The sequence below is a fragment of the Rattus norvegicus genome, chromosome 2, assembly GCF_036323735.1.
Source record: "Rattus norvegicus strain BN/NHsdMcwi chromosome 2, GRCr8, whole genome shotgun sequence".
Classification (NCBI taxonomy): domain Eukaryota; kingdom Metazoa; phylum Chordata; class Mammalia; order Rodentia; family Muridae; genus Rattus; species Rattus norvegicus.
In genome coordinates, this window is record NC_086020.1 from 213,013,160 (window position 1) to 213,031,887 (window position 18,728).

Genomic DNA, 18,728 nt, shown 5'->3' on the forward strand with positions numbered 1-18,728 from the left:
GTGAGGGAATGAGCCATAGGTAAGTGTGGATCAAGGAACTCCAGGTTACAAGATGATTATACCTAGTTTAGTGGCTGGCTGGAGAGCTGAAAGGGGGCCAGGGGAGAGGGAGGAAAGTGGGACAGACCACGTGAGCCTCTATCAAGAGCAGATGTTTTCATGACAGCAGTTGGGCATCTCTTGCAACCTAAGCACACGTGAGAAACTCTAAATCGTTGTGGACTAACATTTGACGGTTTGTGCTGGAAGCGGGTGTCTCCGAGAGAGATAATAGCCCATCGTGGCACCTCACAATGGTCACCAAACCAATTTTTACCCCTGGGTGTGATTGCATTTCAGACTCAGGAGCTAGGGGAGCTTGTGAGCCTCCTGCTGCTTTGTGCTTCGCTCCCCTTCAAGGTCTACTATGCACTACATAATCGTGAGCCTCACCAAAGAGAAAGTCTCAGCCCCCGGAAGCAGAAACTGTAGCCTGTGCAGCTTTTGTTTTCTAAATGAGAATACTTCCTTTTAAGTTATCTGAAAACTTGAACACCCCAGAAGTGAATATAACAGAAAGGAGAATTCCCTGCTTCCTCTCCACTCCCTCCCCCAAAACATCATCCTCTGGACTTCAAAAGGTCCCTCTGGACTGCCCGTATTGAGTGTCCAGCCATTTCCTATGGCATCATCCCTGCTACTCCAGAAGTAGCCCAAAGCCGGGCTTCCATGAATCCACATGTCTAATCCTCGGAACTCTGTGGGGCGACTTCTCTGTCCTTCTCCTGTGTTGGATCCTACTTTGCTGTGTCCAAGTCTTGGGAAAGTTCATGGAAGACAAAATATCAGTGCTATAGGTGGAGTCTCCCTATCCTGTCCTCTCTAGACTCTGTTAAGCAGAATTGGATATGAGTTCCAGGCAGACGTGGTGGAGAGCCATTTGTTTGTTATGTGTCAGTAACCTTTGCCATCTGGGGATCCCTGGGTTCTCTGCTTCAATGTCGAGTCTCAGGAGGTCTCTTGAATAAACCCTTCAATTTCTACTTGCCACAATCTATGTTGGAAGCCTCACAATTAGTCTAAGGGTTGAATCTCAGGATGCAGGAGGCCAAGGCAGGGGGATTGTGAGTTCCAGACCAGTCAAGGATACGTAGTCCCTATCTCAGAGGGGAAGGATTTTTATTAGGTCCCTGTACCTGAGTTACGTTGAAACATCTCCATGCAGCACCTGAATATGATTACTTTTTCATTTTATTCCTTCAGCTCCTTAATTCCTCGCACACATGGGTGCATGAGCCTGCACACACACACACACACACACACACACACACACACACACACACACACACACCACTGCCTCCACACACAGATAGTCAATGTCATGGCATTCCAACCAATGAGGATCCAACTGATGAAGGGGAGGGGGAAATCCTGTTATTTCATGGGGCGGGTTGTGCCCCACTCTCTCCTGTATAGCTCACGAATAAAAGACACAAAGACTTGGTCTTGTTTTTTACAAGCTGTTTGCACTATGCTGGGCAGGTTCTACATCCCAGCCATAAGCCGTGTGAAGTGGAAACTTCAGGATTCTTTGGAAAGTCAGTTGTATCAGGTAGTTATGGATTTGCTGGGGGCAGACACGGAAAGGAGTGTTTTCCTGAAGCCTGAAGCAGACACAGTGAGGGGATGTTTCACTAAGGCAGACATGGGAAGGAGCGTTTCACTGAAGCAGACACAGGTGAAAGGACCCATGATGTTAAGAAGGAACCAACAGATGGTGGATGACCCTGGATGGTATTGGTGTGCCTTGCCATTCCTTAGTGGAGTGGGGCTATTGGCAGAGTGATGTCAGCTGAGCCAGACTCGTGGAGTTTTGCTAAGACAGACTCATGTGCTGAGGCCAGACACACAGGAGGCAAGACCTGTGGAGGACACGTGGTTTGGGGGGAGTGTAAATAGGACTCAGTGGACAATGCTTCTTGGTCTCTCATATTTGCTGATCTGATTTGTTGAGAGAGATACAGCAAAGAACTCCTGCTGGTGTCCCTGGTGGTCCTGGTTCTTCATGCTGACTTCTGCTGATTCGTCTGAGGCCTGGCTGGTTTTGCTAGGTCGTGCCACCGCTGCTGACTCATGTTTGCTACCCTGACACTGCAGAACTGGACTACTGGTATATTCGTGACACATATTCAAATGGATCGACCTGAAAACTGAACTGCTGATTTCCTGACAACCCAGGTGGGATTTGCAGCAAAGAACAACGTCTAAACAGGTCCACCTCCCCCGTAATAACCTTTCTTTTCCACTACCTTTGGTGGGTGGTAGGCTAGAAAAGAGGTTAGACCATTTAAGAACCATCGTTAAATCTAAAATCTAAAGCTACACCCATGGCATTGCTATTTGAGTCTTACAGGGCTAGCTCGGCTTCATGTGTGGCTGCAGGCAGAATTTCTTCTCCTGGCCACATGCTTCTGTCTATCCTGTCTGATGGCAGCCTACTCCTCCGTCAGTTTTCTCTCTTCTTCTCCAGGGTGGTCTCTCTCAAGACCCCTCTCTTGATTTTAAGCCTCACTTTCCTTTCTGCCCAGTCACAAGTCCCAGCCATTTATTGACCAACCAGGGACTACTGGGGAGTGTGACAGCACATAGGTTATACAGTGCTCCAAGATCAGGCTGTAGTCAGGAGAGGGGCACAGAACTCAGCTTCTGAATACAGGACATGAGACTAACCCCAAAGAATCTTTTTAAGCATAAGAATAACAAAGGATTCTGTGGCATGTTTAGAAGGCAGGCGGATAAATCTGCAAAGATGGTTCCATGGCTAAGAGCATTCGCTGCTCTCCTATGGATCCGCTTTGGTTCCCAGCACCCACATCCGGCAGCTCACGCTGCCTGCACCTCTGATTCTGGGAAACCTTGTGTCCCTTTCACGCCTTTGTGGACACTGTGCATACAAATGATACACACACACACACACACACACACACACACACACACAGACACACACACACCTGCACGCACGGATGCAAATATACATGCATACAGTCACATCCTGTGTTACAGGACAAAAGTTCACAAAGGTCCTCACAGTTGACACTTTTTATAAACAAGCAATTCTAGAGTGGATAGGAACAGCTTTCCTCTGGCAGGAAGGAACCATGGTTCCACTGGCCTCTTCCAGTACCAAACAATAGCCAGCCCCATGGTACTGGGATATGTCAGCAGCCTAGCGCCCGAGTCCTGTGAAAGCAAACACATTTATTAGCTCGCACGTCTCTCAGCTAGGGAAGAGGGCACATGTTGCAATTTCTTGCGTGGTTGTATAACCTCTGCCACTCAGTTTCTTCTTGACTGCATACTGTTCCCCACCCCAAGGTCTTGAGGTTCTTGCCTCAGAATACACGCATCCATTCTCACAAGGATTTCCTCAGGTACCTTAGCCAGTCAGTTTTTATGAAGACCAAAGCCTAGTCCCGCAGCACAGGATTCGGGTCTTTTCACAGCACTCCCTACCTACCAGGGTTCTCGCTGCCTCTGACGAGACAACGAAGACTTTAGTGATAAGAAAAGCAATGCAGAGCCCTCTGCAAAGACGGCCCAGTCCCCTGATCACAATGGCAGCATAAAGCTCAAGTTCCCCTACCGCCCACCCTGTGGTCTCTTTCCACCCTGACAGTGCCAGCTTAGCCGTTAGATGCCAGGCCTTACCCCGGGCCCTGGTTTAAGTTGGTGGGAGCTCTGCCCTTCCAAGCTCTTGCTCACTCACAGCCAGAGCTTTTGCAATAGTTACATTTTAATCTCATAAAAAAATTCCCTGTGGCCTAGGGGTGGGGGCAGGGATATCAGGAGGCCGGGAGCAGCATCCAACCATGTGACAAAAGGTGGCATCTGGAATGAAAAGGCAGGTCCTCAGTTGTCCATGCCAGCACTGAGGCCAATAAACTTTATCGATGTTTGGATTGGCTTCATTTTTGTGTGTGTTTAGAAAAACCTAAAGGATCTGGATGGAGCCAGCATCGGGGTACGTGAAGATTAACGACCCGTATGTTAAGTCAGGGTCCTCAGCTAAAGTTCCCCTGACTTGGTTAATCAATAAGCCGGGGATACACTGCTTTAGCACATCCTGTCCTTCAGCCCAGAAAGAATCTTCCTTATTGCCAGCAGACACAAAGACTAGGCTAGTAACCCCGGTCTCTGTCCAACCTCATTGTGGCTGTGCGCTCTACAGAGGGCAGGGCAAGGCCACTCTCAACTCCATCCAGGGTCACCATGGGAATACCATGGAGACTCAGGGGCAAAGGAAGGGTTTGGGTGTGTCTGTCACTGCTCTGTCACTGTGCCCACCCCCGTGCCCACTGCCTTATGTACATTTCTTTAGTTACTCTCATGACAACCCCACACCACAAAATTGTGTTTGTGACCTCTACAACACATGGGAAACTTACAGCCCAGAAACGTTAGATTATAAAAGTAAATTTTTTTTTTAAATTTAAAAAAGCTGGGCACAGTGATATAAACCTATAATCCCAGCACTCAGGAGGCAGAGGCAGCCTGATTTCTCAGTTTGAGGCCAGCCTGGTCTACAGAGTGAGTTCCAGGACAGCCAGGGCTATGTGGAGAAATCCTGTCTCTAAAACCAAAGCAAACAAACAAAAAACCAAACCAATCAAACAAAAAACCAAACCAATCAAACAAAAAACCAAACCAATCAAACAAAAACCAACCAACCAAACAAGAACAAACAACGCTCCCAAGTAAACAAAAACCAGACAAAACACACAAAACAACAAAAAGCAAGCAAAAACAATCAAACAAATAAAAGCAAATTGGCGGAAGCCAGGTCCCAAGTCCCATGACCTGGTGCCAGAGTTAGTATAGATCACAAGGCTACAGCATTTCCCACAGAGAGATCAGTGAGTGGTGGGTTGTTTTTGTGAAGTTCAGTGATCAAGGAGAAGAATGTAAACGGGCCATGGGCAGGGAATCTGCAAGATACCAATCTGTATGTTGATGCTCATCTGTGAGTGTGTGCTGTGAACTTCGCCAGCCCCTGGCACTCGGGGAGAGAGCGGCAGAGCAGGCAGGTGGTACCCCATACAGCTCTTCTTGGCTGGCCTTTGTAGCCATGTTTTCTGATATCTGGGGCACGGAGAACTGGGCCAGTTCCTGATACTTCTGCTATGAAAGCTCTTTAGACTCAAAATCCTTTCAAAAAAGAAGTTGATCTTTCCTTGTGTTTTGAACATTTTGTTCGGGATAATGCTGCAAATTCTGTTATTTGTGCAGAGATATTTTTAAAAATAAACTTCTTTTACAAATCAAATATATTTTCTCTTAAAGCTACAGTGTTTTGAGTGACCTGTTCAAGATTCAAAACAGATAAATCTCCAGTGTCTCAGTCACAGCCAAACATCCCAATTGTGAAGCTAGAGCCTTGTGGTTGAACATAAAGCCCACACATTCAGCCCCCAGACAGCAGGACTCTCTGTTCTTCCCAGGACCTCAGCCCAGAAACTGTCCTTCTAAAATCTCTGCCTGAGTTCATATCCTGTCTCCGTGACAGGCCCTATTCTCTAGGGGTGGCCAGGGCTCCATCTACTCCTCCAGTGACTATGCATTGATGTCTGCTGCATGCCAAGCCAATCTCCCCACCGGGACTGTAAGTTCTATGAAAGCTCTCTGTGATGGAAAGGCATCTGGTTTGACACTGAAGGCTCTGGAGACATTCCCTGGATGAGTCCCAGCTTGTTAGATATAGGGTCCTGGGAACAGCATTCTGTAACTTGGGCAGTGGTACTTTTCTTGAAGTGACGAGAACCTGGCGGTGGCCCAGCCTCTGTTGGGAAAAGTGTAAATAAAGCAAGGCCTGATAAGTCGGGTCCCCACAAGGCAAGGACCTGTGGGGATATTCATGCCCAATCTCCTGGCCTTTCCCAAGGGAATGTTGGTTCGCTTTTAACTTGTGTTTGTGTTCTTGGATTTGCTATCAGAAGTCTTTACTTTTACTTTGTTTGTGATAGATATTTCCCAAGAATCAGAATAAGGAAGTGCAGACTATGACCCATCTTGTTTGTCTCTGAGGATTGTGGAAACGGAACAGACCAGGACTCCTCTGTTGATGATGATGATGCCGTTGGGTCAACACAAGGCCCTGGTCTGAGTACATTAGCTAACATCTGGATGTTTTCTTCCAATGGGGACTTAGTGCTAACAACAATTTGCCCACCAATATTTTGTTCCCCCAAAAATATTAGATGGTTGTCAAAAAGTTAGAGATTTTGCTGGATCCGTGGCTCCAAGATCTAATAGGAATACTTAGACGTGAGCCAAGCAAGGATGAGGAACTGACTCAGATTCCTCATCTACTGAGACCATTGGGCATTAGGAGAATTAGATCTCTTGATTAGGATATGGGAGATGCTAGATGCCAATAATTAAATCAGAATCTCCTTGGTATGTAGTCTATCATTTGTCTATGCGGTAACCATAATTGCTAACAACCTCGGTCACTTGGTTATACACCAATGTGCTGAGTCCGATATTAACTGCTTTTTGAAGCTGTGTCTCCTCCTTGTTCATACAGTTCATAGGTTACAGGAAACCACAGAGATTGAGGAGGAGAAGGAAGGGGGAAACTACAGTGTGTATATTATTGTCAAAGGTAGGAAGTTCTTGAAAGAGATCGTATGTGAGAAAGTGAGAAAATGAATGTGAAACTCTTTTGGCTGTGAGAAAACAATGCGTAAGTAAAGGTACCCTGAGCTGTCTCGGTGCCAGAGTGTGGGAACTGCACCCCTTGGTCAAAGTCTTCTTTCCTCATCCCACAGATCCTCCTTCAGGTTCTGAACCCCGCTGGGGCTGGACCTCAGCAAGAACCACAGATGTAAATAAATAAATAAATAAATAAATAAATAAATAAATAAATAAGCTCACAGATGTAAAGCACATCAGTGGCTACAGCTAGCATTAACTTCTGTGTCTGAGTCACTTGTAGGGTCATCTCGGCACAACACAAGGAAGCAGGAATGAGCAGGACTAATACAATAAAGAAGAAGCACTTCTCCTAACAGCAAACACAGGCTGTTTTAGGAAAACACAGAGGCATGTATAATGGAGGAGGTTTCCTAAGCTTCACATCTAAATGAGAGTTTTAAAAATCAGTTAATAATAATGGGAAGGGAATGCAATGATAGGGAGAAAAAATGTCCCAGGTGCTGGGTATAAAATTAACTCAAATAAATCAGTAGCCTTCCTCTACACAAAAGAGAAACAAGCTGAGAAAGAAATTGGGGAAACGACACCCTTCATAATAGACCCAAATAATATAAAGTACCTCGGTGTGACTTTAACCAAGCAAGAAAAAGATTTGTACAATAAGAACTTCAAGACTCTGAAGAAAGAAATTGAAGAAGTCCTCAGAAGATGGAAAGATCTCCCATGCTCATGGATTGGCAGGATTAATATAGTAAAAATGGCCATTTTACCAAAAGCGATCTACAGATTCAATGCAATCCCCATCAAAATACCAATCCAATTCTTCAAAGAGTTAGACAGAACAATTTGCAAATTCATCTGGAATAACAAAAAACCCAGGATAGCTAAAGCTATCCTCAACAATAAAAGGACTTCAGGGGGAATCACTATCCCTGAACTCAAGCAGTATTACAGAGCAATAGTGATAAAAACTGCATGGTATTGGTACAGAGACAGACAGATAGACCAATGGAATAGAATTGAAGACCCAGAAATGAACCCACACACCTATGGTCACTTGATTTTTGACAAAGGAGCCAAAACCATCCAATGGAAAAAAGATAGCATTTTCAGCAAATGGTGCTGGTTCAACTGGAGGTCAACATGTAGAAGAATGCAGATCGATCCATGCTTATCACCCTGTACAAAGCTTAAGTCCAAGTGGATCAAGGACCTCCACATCAAACCAGATACACTCAAACTAATAGAAGAAAAACTAGGGAAGCATCTGGAACACATGGGCACTGGAAAAAATTTCCTGAACAAAACACCAATGGCTTATGCTCTAAGATCAAGAATCGACAAATGGGATCTCATAAAACTGCAAAGCTTCTGTAAGGCAAAGGACACTGTGGTTAGGACAAAACGGCAACCAACAGATTGGGAAAAGATCTTTACCAATCCTACAACAGATAGAGGCCTTATATCCAAAATATACAAAGAACTCAAGAAGTTAGACCGCAGGGAGACAAATAACCCTATTAAAAAATGGGGTTCAGAGCTAAACAAAGAATTCACAGCTGAGGAATGGCGAATGGCTGAGAAACACCTAAAGAAATGTTCAACATCTTTAGTCATAAGGGAAATGCAAATCAAAACAACCCTGAGATTTCACCTCACACCAGTGAGAATGGCTAAGATCAAAAACTCAGGTGACAGCAGATGCTGGCGAGGATGCGGAGAAAGAGGAACATTCCTCCATTGTTGGTGGGATTGCAGACTGGTACAACCATTCTGGAAATCAGTCTGGAGGTTCCTCAGAAAATTGGACATTGAACTGCCTGAGGATCCAGCTATACCTCTCTTGGGCATATACCCAAAAGATGCCCCAACATATAAAAAAGTCACGTGCTCCACTATGTTCATCGCAGCCTTATTTATAATAGCCAGAAGCTGGAAAGAACCCAGATGCCCTTCAACAGAGGAATGGATACAGAAAATGTGGTACATCTACACAATGGAATATTACTCAGCTATCAAAAACAATGACTTTATGAAATTCGTAGGCAAATGGTCGGAACTGGAAAATATCATCCTGAGTGAGGTAACCCAATCACAGAAAAACACACATGGTATGCACTCATTGATAAGTGGCTATTAGCCCAAATGCTTGAATTACCCTAGATGCCTAGAACAAATGAAACTCAAGACGGATGATCAAAATGTGAATGCTTCACTCCTTCTTTAAAAGGGGAACAAGAATATAAGAAATACTCAAGTTAATAAAAAAAAAAACTTAAAAAAAAAAGGGGGAACAAGAATACCCTTGGCAGGGAATAGAGAGGCAAAGATTAAAACAGACACAGAAGGAACACCCATTCAGAGCCTGCCCCACATGTGGCCCATGCATATACAGCCATCCAATTAGACAAGATGAATGAAGCAAAGAAGTGCAGACCGACAGGAGCCGGATGTAGATCTCTCCTGAGAGACACACCCAGAATACAGCAAACACAGAGGCGAATGCCAGCAGCAAACCACTGAACTGAGAATAGGACCCCCGTTGAAGGAATCAGAGAAAGAACTGGAAGAGCTTGAAGGGGCTCGAGACCCCATATGTACAACAATGCCAAGCAACCAGAGCTTCCAGGGACTAAGCCACTACCTAAAGACTATACATGGACTGACCCTGGACTCCAACCTCCTAGGTAGCAATGAATATCCTAGTAAGAGCACCAGTGGAAGGGGAAGCCCTGGGTCCTGCTAAGAGTGAACCCCCAGTGAACTAGATTGTTGGGGGGAGGGCAACAAGGGGGGGAGGATGGGGAGGGGAACACCCATAAAAAAGGGGAGGGGGAAGGGGGATGTTTGCCCGGAAACTGGGAAAGGGAATAACACTCGAAATGTATATAAGAAATACTCAAGTTAATAATAATAAAAAAAAAAAGTAAAAAAAAAAATGTCCCAGGTGGCTTGCAAAGACAGAGGAAAGAATGCTTGCTTTCATGATGTGTCCGTACAAAACGCAAATCACTACGAGCCACGACTACAGAATTTGTAATGTGCCTTCTGTTTTTGTTTGCTTGGTATTGTGACTAAAACACCTTAGGAGACGATTTAGAAGGAGGAAAGATTTACTTTACGATTTCAAAACGTTCAGTCCAAAGGAACAAGACGCCCATAAAGGTCTGCCCTGGCCACCTACTTCCTCCTGCTAACCCCACCTCCCCAAATGACCACAACCTTCCAAAGGGGCACCTCCAGCTGGGGACCAGGCATTCAAAACACAAGCCTCGGGGGGGCTGGGGATTTAGCTCAGTGGTAGAGCGCTTACCTAGGAAGCGCAAGGCCCTGGGTTTGTCCCCAGCTCCGGAAAAAAAGAACCAAAAAAAAAAAAAAAAAAAAAAAAAACAAACAAACAAACAAAAAACCACAAGCCTGTGGAAGACATTTGCTATTCCAACCATGACACTGTATCCAGTGAGCCATTAATGTATAATTCCAGAAAATTCAGACTCAGATGTCAAAGGTCAAGTCTAAACTACATTCATCCCCAGCAAGGTCAAAATGGCTCACACATTTTCTTTTGTCTTTAGTGGCAAACAGGTATGCAAGCTTCTCCAAGCAGTAGATTAATCTACTGGTCTTGGACGATTTTTGCTATAGGCTCCCTGGGACATAGTGTGGTTGATGATTTTCATCCCGAGAGTCCAGCACAATGCATTCCACATAAAAACTACCCAATAATTTGCTAAGTTTTAGTCTGCTGGCTAATTTTTATTTTTTAAAGAACATTTGCTTTCATGGCAAATGTTCAGATGGGTCCTGCCAACGCACACTGTTTCTCTCTCCATTAAACTCACAACAGGCAAGTTTGGGCCTGGCTCCAACCTACAACAACAGTCTGCTGATCTTCAAGATGAAATCACACAGAGCTGTGTTGTAGGACCAGCCGGAAAATCTCCCTGCGGACAGAGTAAGCATCAGAAGGACATTAGCAAAGTGGATTGTGCACACCAAGAGTGTGCATCCAGAGATCCCAGGGAACCAGTTGGATCTGTGGTTAAATGTCAATTTTTAAAGAAACTAAAGGGGAAGAAAATTCCCAGCAAGTAATAATTTTTTCTTAATTAAACAAAGCAAAACATGGGGATTTTTATCCAGGGATGATGGGAGGAAAAGGATTTTGTAATTCATCTGAATCAATGATTTTCAAACAAGTTTTGGCTGAGGAACCCTTTGTTTAAATCATTACCAAGATGTGTAAACAAACAAAAATACCAACTGCTCAGGCATGGTCAGGGTGGCCCCCTCTAATTTAATCTACTGAGAACTCAAAGATGGCCAGGAGATGGCTCACCTAGTCAAGGGCTCATGGTACATGCTAAGAGAGCGTTCAGTCCTGAATATCCATGTAGAGAGCCAGGTACTGTGACACGCATTGTCACCTTAGTGCGGGGGAGGCAGACACAGGAGGAGGATCTCTGAGGTTCACTGGCCAGCCTAATCAGCGAGTCCAGGACCTAGTAAGAGACCCTGTTTCTGATGGTAGAATTCTGTTCTTCACTTTCCTTTTCTTGTTTGCATTCCCATCTTTTCTATGGTGAATAGATATTAATTTTATCATAGAAAAGGTGGAAACTTAAAATTGTCAACAGGTAGTAGTCAAGTTATCTATCTCCTTGCAATTTACCTCACTAACTATGCTTTAAAAAGTTATTGCCAAGCTAGAAGAAGCTGGTCAGCCTGTCACTCTGTTCTTTTTAAACCTTCTTTCTTTAGCAGTTCCTGGAATAAAACCCAGGGCCTGAAGTATAGTAGGCGAGCACTCTATAGTGAGGCATAGGGTCAGCCTAGTCCCTCACGCTTAGGAGGCCGAGACTGGACAATTCTGAGTTCAAAGTCAGCCTGGGCATATGGACACCACATAGTAAGACCTTGTCTCAAAGAAAGACGTTACTTAGGGATAATTTTAATAGTATGGGGAAATATTTGTTAGGATGTCAAACTTAAGAAACATAGTTGTTGCTGGGTGCTGGGTGTTGGTGGCGCACACCTTTAATCCCAGCACTCAGGAGGCAGAGGCAGGTGGATCTCTTCTGAGTTCAAGGCCAGCCTAGTTTAGAGACTGAGTTCCAGGACCGCCAAGGCTACACAGAGAAACCCTGCCTAAAAAAAAAACAACAAACAAACAAAAAAAGAAACATAGGTGTTGAGACTGTGAATGGTAGTTAAATAAGATATGCATTTTTAAAAAGTAGTTGAGTAGTATAGATGTTTCTTCTACTTTCTACACATTCCAGATATGTTACAATAAAATTAGATCATTTTTATAATTGAAATATGGGGCAGCCAGATAGCTCAGCAAGGAAAGCATTTAGCACATAAGTCTGACGACATGAGCTTGATCCCCAGAACCCATGTGAAATACAGGGAGAACTGGTTCATAAACAATGCCTACTGACATCCGCATGTGCACTAAGGTCTGGATTCACACACATGCCCCCTCCATTAGGAAAAACCTAATATTTTTCCAGTTAGTGTTCTGTTATGTTGCCTAAGCTCGTCTGTAATTCACGTGATCCTCTTGCCTCAGCTTGTCAAGTAGCTAGTACTATAGGCACGCACCACCACTCTTGACTCAGAAGATACACATATTTAAGGGAAAATGCTGGGCAAGATAGACTCCTTAACAAATCTCTAACAAGATGTCAAGAAAATATGTATGCAAGATCAATGGTTCTCAGAGATTATAAGAGATACTTGTAGATTTGTTTTAAAAGTAGAATTCTTGGGCTGGAGAGATGGCTCAGCGGTTAAGAGCACCCGACTGCTCTTCCAGAGGTCATGAGTTCAATTCCCAGCAACCACATGGTGGCTCACAACCATCTGTAAAGAGATCCGATGCCCTCTTCTGGTGTATCTGAAGACAGCTACAGTGTACTTATATATATAATAAATAAATAAATCTTTAAAAAAAAAAAAGTAGAATTCTTGGGCTGGAGACATGGCTCAGCGGCTAAGAGCACCTGGCTGCTCTTCCAGAGGTCCTGAGTTCAATTCCAGCAACCACATGGTGCCTCACTACCATCTGTAATGGGATCTGATGCCCTCTTCTGATATGTCTGAAAAGAGTGACAGTGTACTCACATATGTAAAATAAATAAATAAATCTAAACAGGCAAACAAAAAAGATGTCCAATCTCTATCTTCCCAAAGTCAAGACAATCCTCCTGGACACATATAGCTGGCAATCTCTGGTTCTTAGCATTCAAATTATATGTAGTAATCAGGAGTTATTCAACATGTGATATTGACATCTCAATTCAATACCTTCTAAAGGGAATAATTTCTTATTGTACCTCTAAATATTAGGATATAGCTTATATCTTTTAATATTCTTATGAAAATAGCCCCTTTATAAAGTCTGAGTTCTCAGGTAACAGTTATTGAGAAGACTCTTTCTTTGGGGAACGTGAGCTAGCCATAGGAAATAGTTTCATGCAATTCAACTCCATTACTCCACAAATAGATTCTAAACATTCCTGGAGAGAATGCCTGAGGTCCCTCTGCTATCTACTATCTCTGCCCCAGCTATGACTCTGGATTCTGGTTCCTGAAGCCTGTGGCTCTCTCTGATGAATAATTCTTCATTTAATGGCAAATATATTTTCCAATTTTGTGTTCATCTTGGGGTAAAGCCCTATTCAGGGACAGTTAATTTAGAATCCAAATTTCCATATTCCTTTACCAATTTTGAATACAGTTGATAGTAATAACCTCCCCCTCCCTCTCTCTCTTCCCCCCTACCTGTATTGTGTATCCCTGGCTGGCCTAGAACTCACTATGTAGACCAGGCTGGCCTTGAACTCAAAGATCTATTGTCTCCATCTCTCTAGTGCTGAGATTAAATGGATGAGCCACTATGCCCAGAAATTCTTCTTCTTTATTTTAAGCATTTTGTTACAGCAATAAGACAAATACTCAACATTAATTATTAATCAATATTAATTAGTCTGCAAATATTAGTTGCTTTAAGGCGTGTTGTTTGTATTATTTGTTTGTTTGCTTGTTTGTTTTTTCAGACAGGGTTTCTCTGTGTAGCCCTTGCTTCATGGATTTGTAGACAAGGTTAGCCTAGACTTCTGTCCCCTGAGTGCTGGGATTAAAGGCATGGGTCACCGTGTCTGACTTGTTTGTGCTTTGAAATTGAATCTCATGGATTCTGGTGGACTCAAACTAACCACATAGCCAAAGGTGGCCTTGGACACCTCATTTTCATGTCTCTAAATGAGAATTCAGTTATGTGCCACCACACCCAGTTTTTAGGGATATTTTTAATCATGGCATTTATTGCCAAAATACCTAATCCTATTCTATATTTTCTTCAAGGTAACATAATTCCAACTTAATTATTATCACCAACTGAAGGAGCCAAGCTGAATAGTAGGGACGTCCTTTTCCTTTTCCGTTTTGCATACTGATTGAATACGCACAGCTTTAATCTATATTGAACTTAAAATTGCTTGATAAGCTACTCCTGAGTTTCCAAGCTGCTCATCTAATAATCTGATCAGCAAGTTCAATCACCAGGATCCACAGATACCAAGCACTACCTGTCTAAACCACATAGACTTAAGATCGCCCTTTGTGAGCTTGTCAAGTCATATACGGCTAATTACAGTCGTTCTTAGCCAAACGTCACTGCATTTTACTGGAGCCACAGTCCTGATAGCCCACAGTCACAAGCTCTCCTTGCTTTGTCTTGCAAAGGATGAACAAAGCCATAGTCAAAGCCATCAGTTTGTCTATCACAGGTTACCTTCTTCTCATCTATGGGACAATGTAGCATCACTATTGTCCTAGGTGGACTTAGTATACTGGTTATGACCCTAGGTTCCTACATGATAGCCACACCATAAAGACCTCACATGCTACTTTAATAATACAAAGGTATCTTTTGCACTAGTCAATACTTTGATGGTTATACATCTACCTCCTTTCACTTGATGCCCAATTATTTGAAGATTTATATACTATAAATATAACTTAAACCAAACAGTACATTAATAACACTACATTAATCCAGTAATAGAAGCTTAAAATTCCTAATTAACTGGCCAAGAAATTATGTAAGAACTACTAAGACGCATCCATTTATAACAATACGAACACCCCAACTTTAAGCAAAGTGTTATCTCAGAGTCAAACTACCCATCCGTACAGCCTAAACAAAAGTAGTATATCTATCCTTTTCCTCTATCACCTACCAGTTTAATACTTGCAAATATTATAACACAGCAGCTCTCCAGCCAATCTTACATGACCGCACTAGACAATGGGTTCATTAATGGCATCAGTTTTGTTAGACTCAAACCTGTGGGGTTATTAATAAATTTCCCTTTTCAATCCCAACCCTCACATCGTCCCAATGCACCAATCTCCCTTTGAATCCCCAATCCTTGGGAACGACTATCTCTTTTTTTTGGTCTTAGTGCTTGTTATCATTGTCATGGCAGTGTTTTTGTTTCCTTTCTAACTAAGGCAAGATGGAGGCTCACACACTGTTTCGACACATCTTCTTGCCTTTTATTCATTGTGGCTCTCCTTAAGCCGTGTGAGATAATGCCCAAAGTCATCTTGTAGGACTGCAGATTAAGCCATTTTCCTCCTTTAATTTTATTAGCCACTTGTGGGTTTCACATATCTGTAGCTTCCCTTTGTAACAACAACCACAGGATAATTTGCCTTGCTTCTGTTCTACCACTGGCATTGGCTTCCTCCATTAGACTGCAGGTTACAACGGAACAGGGAGCAGGGTGCACTAACTGGGAATTTGCCTGCATGTCCTCAAACTGACACATGCTAGATATATGAGAAATATCTACTGAGTGGTATTTTAAGAAAAGATGTCTTGTAAGTTTCTCGGTTTTGTCAATTCTACCTTACTCAAGTGTAAGGTAGTGCCTTACACTCATGCCTCAGACACAAAACCCAAAGCTTCCTTTTGGTCCTTCGTTAGACACACTCTTGTTCATGCCAATGAGGGGTACAATGCTTAAGGCATGTGCCTCTCCTGTCCTCAGTCCAAACTGATTTCTCGGCACTTGTTTACCTCTGTCACAGAGCACATCCTTAAGATGAAGTCACTTAGTGACTCCTTGGCGTGGAAACAAAACCACAGTAATTGAGGGAGTTAAAATAAAAATAGAGACTTTCAATCTACTTTACCTTACAAGAAAATACAGCGGGTAGCCTGCTAATGCTAGAAATAAGTTCGGGGTCACACACACAAAAAAATCATTGCTCCAATTGAGTATCTGGACAACCGTTTACTCTTGATAATAGAGTGTGCTGGGGGAGAGAGACACACCTGGGCAGGAAGTTCCTGGCTTTTATTCTGAGGAAGGTGGTGATTGTGTTTTCCCCACTGGCTGGGATCAGATGTCACAATCTTAATGGGCTAGTCTGGACACAGGAAACGGAGAAGGCGAAAGGTGTCAGGGCTCCAAACAGAAAGGCGGCACTGCTCCAAGCCAGCACGTATGCCAGTCAGAAAAGACTCATATTTGATATTTTTTTTGCATTAAGGAATTTAAATCCTCAGATGTTCTCATATATAGCAAAAACAAAAACAAAAGCAAGAATCCTCAAACAAAAACAAAAACAAAAGCTAGAATCCTCAAACAAAAACAAAAGCAAGAATCCTCAAACAAAAACTGGGTGGAAAGTGTTATCTCTTTCTACAGCAATGAATTCTCCATGGGTCTTTTTTTTTTTTTTTCCTTTTCTTTTCTCCTTTGATCTAAATACTTAGAACTTGTGAGTTAGTTAGGCTTTCCGAATGGCAGAGCTTGTTTCCGGCCAAGTGAGAGGAATAGGTTTGAAAGGAAAGCATAAACAGTGTTATGAGATCCTACCAATGTCAAGGGAAATGAAAAGAACTGAGAGGCCCTGGGTGTTAGTGACTCCTTCTGTTTATACAGGGAGTGTTAAGGCTCCCAAAACAAAGCTTCCAGCTACCTAAGGAGGAAGCCCGGCATGCACAATCCCCTGAGACAAAAGGTGAGACTCACAATGACTTTGCAAGTTCTTCTGGTTTGTAGTCCTTTCTTTCACACCCAGAAGAAATGCAGATTACTTTTCTCGACAACTGTGGTGTTACAGCAACAGTATCATTAAGTAAAGTATGTAAGGCATCAAAAGCATATAAATCATGCACAGACACATTAAGGAATTTAAATTACCTGCAATATGGACCAGTAAAGAGTAAAACGAAGCACTTAGGTTGCTCCGCCCACCGGTCCTTGTTTGCTTTGAAGTAGGTTTCTCCTTACATAGCTCAGGCTAACACTGGATTCCTGATCCTCCTCAGTGTACTACCACACATGTGGTCTCCGAGGGTCTACATAGTAAATCTCAGAAACATAACGTGAAGCCTGCTGTGCATTCCTGATAGGAGTTTGTCAACATGCGATGGCTAGGTTGTAACAGCAGAGTAGGACAGGACAACAATTTTGAGGGCTGGAGATGTTCACTCTCAGAACTCATGTGTAAGCTTTCGACCGCAGCACCATGAATTCTCACTCCTTGAGCATTTATTATAAGCCAAGTACTGAACTAAGAGCTCACCATACCTTCTCTTAGTAACTCATCACAACTTCCCACCCATCAGAGGATCTCATGTCCTGTGGCCTCCAAGGACCCTAAACGTAGACGGTGCCTATAAACTCAGGGAGAAAAACATACATATACATAAATAAACAATATTTTTATGTTCCTTTTGAGACAGAGTCTCTTTACATAGTTCTGGCTCTCCTGGGACTCCCTATGTAGACCAGGCTGGCCATCAATTCAGAGATTCACACAGCTCTGCCTCCCAAATGCTGGGATTAAAGGGGTGTGCCACCACTGCCTGGAGGCTAAACTTATTTTTAAAAATGATCCTAGGATCTAGGAGAGATCATTTTAGAGACAGAAATAAGTTTAGGAACTATGACCACTAAGTTTTAACCAAAAAGTTCTAAGTTTTACACGGACTTAAGTGAATATAATCAAAAGTCTAACAATGACAAAAAAGATCAGCAAAAGAATCAGTTTATTGTTAGCAAATCCGTGTGAGGGGCTGCTTCTGGGAAACCTTTGCTCCTCCACGGACTCTTGTTCATGGGCTGTGCACAACAAATACATACTCAACATTAGCCTCACTCTTTCCAGATCTTCTACTTACTAGTTTACCAACTCTGATTAACTTTTCTTTTGAAAGGATTTTGCCCCCTTATAATGAAAATCTCATCTGGCTCCGACATACCTGACTCGTTTTAACAAAAGTTTAAGTTCCCCGAGTAAAACTTTAATAGTCAGTTTGCTATTATACGCAGTCAACGCCAGTGGGAACGGTGAAGAATCACAACTTGTAGAAGTGTGAGTCATAAACTGTTCCCATCTGTTCCTTATGCTTAACTTACCTGAAAACTAACTGCCCTGTGGTATTCGTATTGTTTAATGATTCATGGGCTTAGGCCTTTCTCTCGAAGGATTAGGCTTCTGAAAAGGAAAAATTAAAAGTTGTAGTCTCGGATTTAGTACAGCACCAGCAACAAGCTGGTGAAATCAACACGCTGGGAGAAAAATGATCAGTTTGGGGGAGGAAGGTTCTTGTGCAAAGCAAAGCAAAGCAAAGCAAAGGAAAAAAAAAAAAGAAAAAAAAAAAAAAAAAGAGCAGGGCGCGGGGTTGGGAGCACTCGCGAACTCACATCTGTTCCTGAGAAATAGAAGCAGGCAAGCGTCCAAAGCCTCAGAGGAAGGGACCTCTGGCTGTCCTTTTGAAGAGGGCGTGTCCAGAAACGAAGAGCGGCGGCCATTGGCTGAGCGGCGCTCCGGGGCGCCGTCAGCTCTTACCAGGCGCGGGTGGCGAAGGCCGCGCGCCGCACTCTAGCCAGCAGGGGGCGCCCGGCCGCGCGCTGCTCTCCCCGCGGCTCCGCCCGCGCCCCGCCGCCCGGCGCCACGCCCGCCGCAGGCCGAGGGCCAGTCACCCGCGGGCCTGCGCCCCGCCG

General features: G+C 43.5%; 1 long non-coding RNA gene across 3 annotated transcripts; it reads right to left on the minus strand.

Annotated features, from left to right (window-relative positions):
* Window positions 1-3,063: 3,063 nt before the first annotated feature.
* On the minus strand, window positions 3,064-18,565 carry LOC102555028 (uncharacterized). Of its 3 annotated transcripts, XR_010063941.1 has the most exons (6): window positions 18,429-18,565; window positions 18,141-18,219; window positions 16,920-17,395; window positions 16,749-16,825; window positions 16,046-16,140; window positions 3,064-3,219 (listed from the first exon to the last, which is right to left on the minus strand). It is a non-coding gene; the product is annotated as an uncharacterized LOC102555028 (long non-coding RNA). The 3 variants fall into 3 exon arrangements; XR_010063940.1 differs by lacking the exon at window positions 16,046-16,140; XR_005501267.2 differs by lacking the exons at window positions 16,046-16,140; window positions 16,749-16,825; window positions 16,920-17,395.
* Window positions 18,566-18,728: the final 163 nt, after the last annotated feature.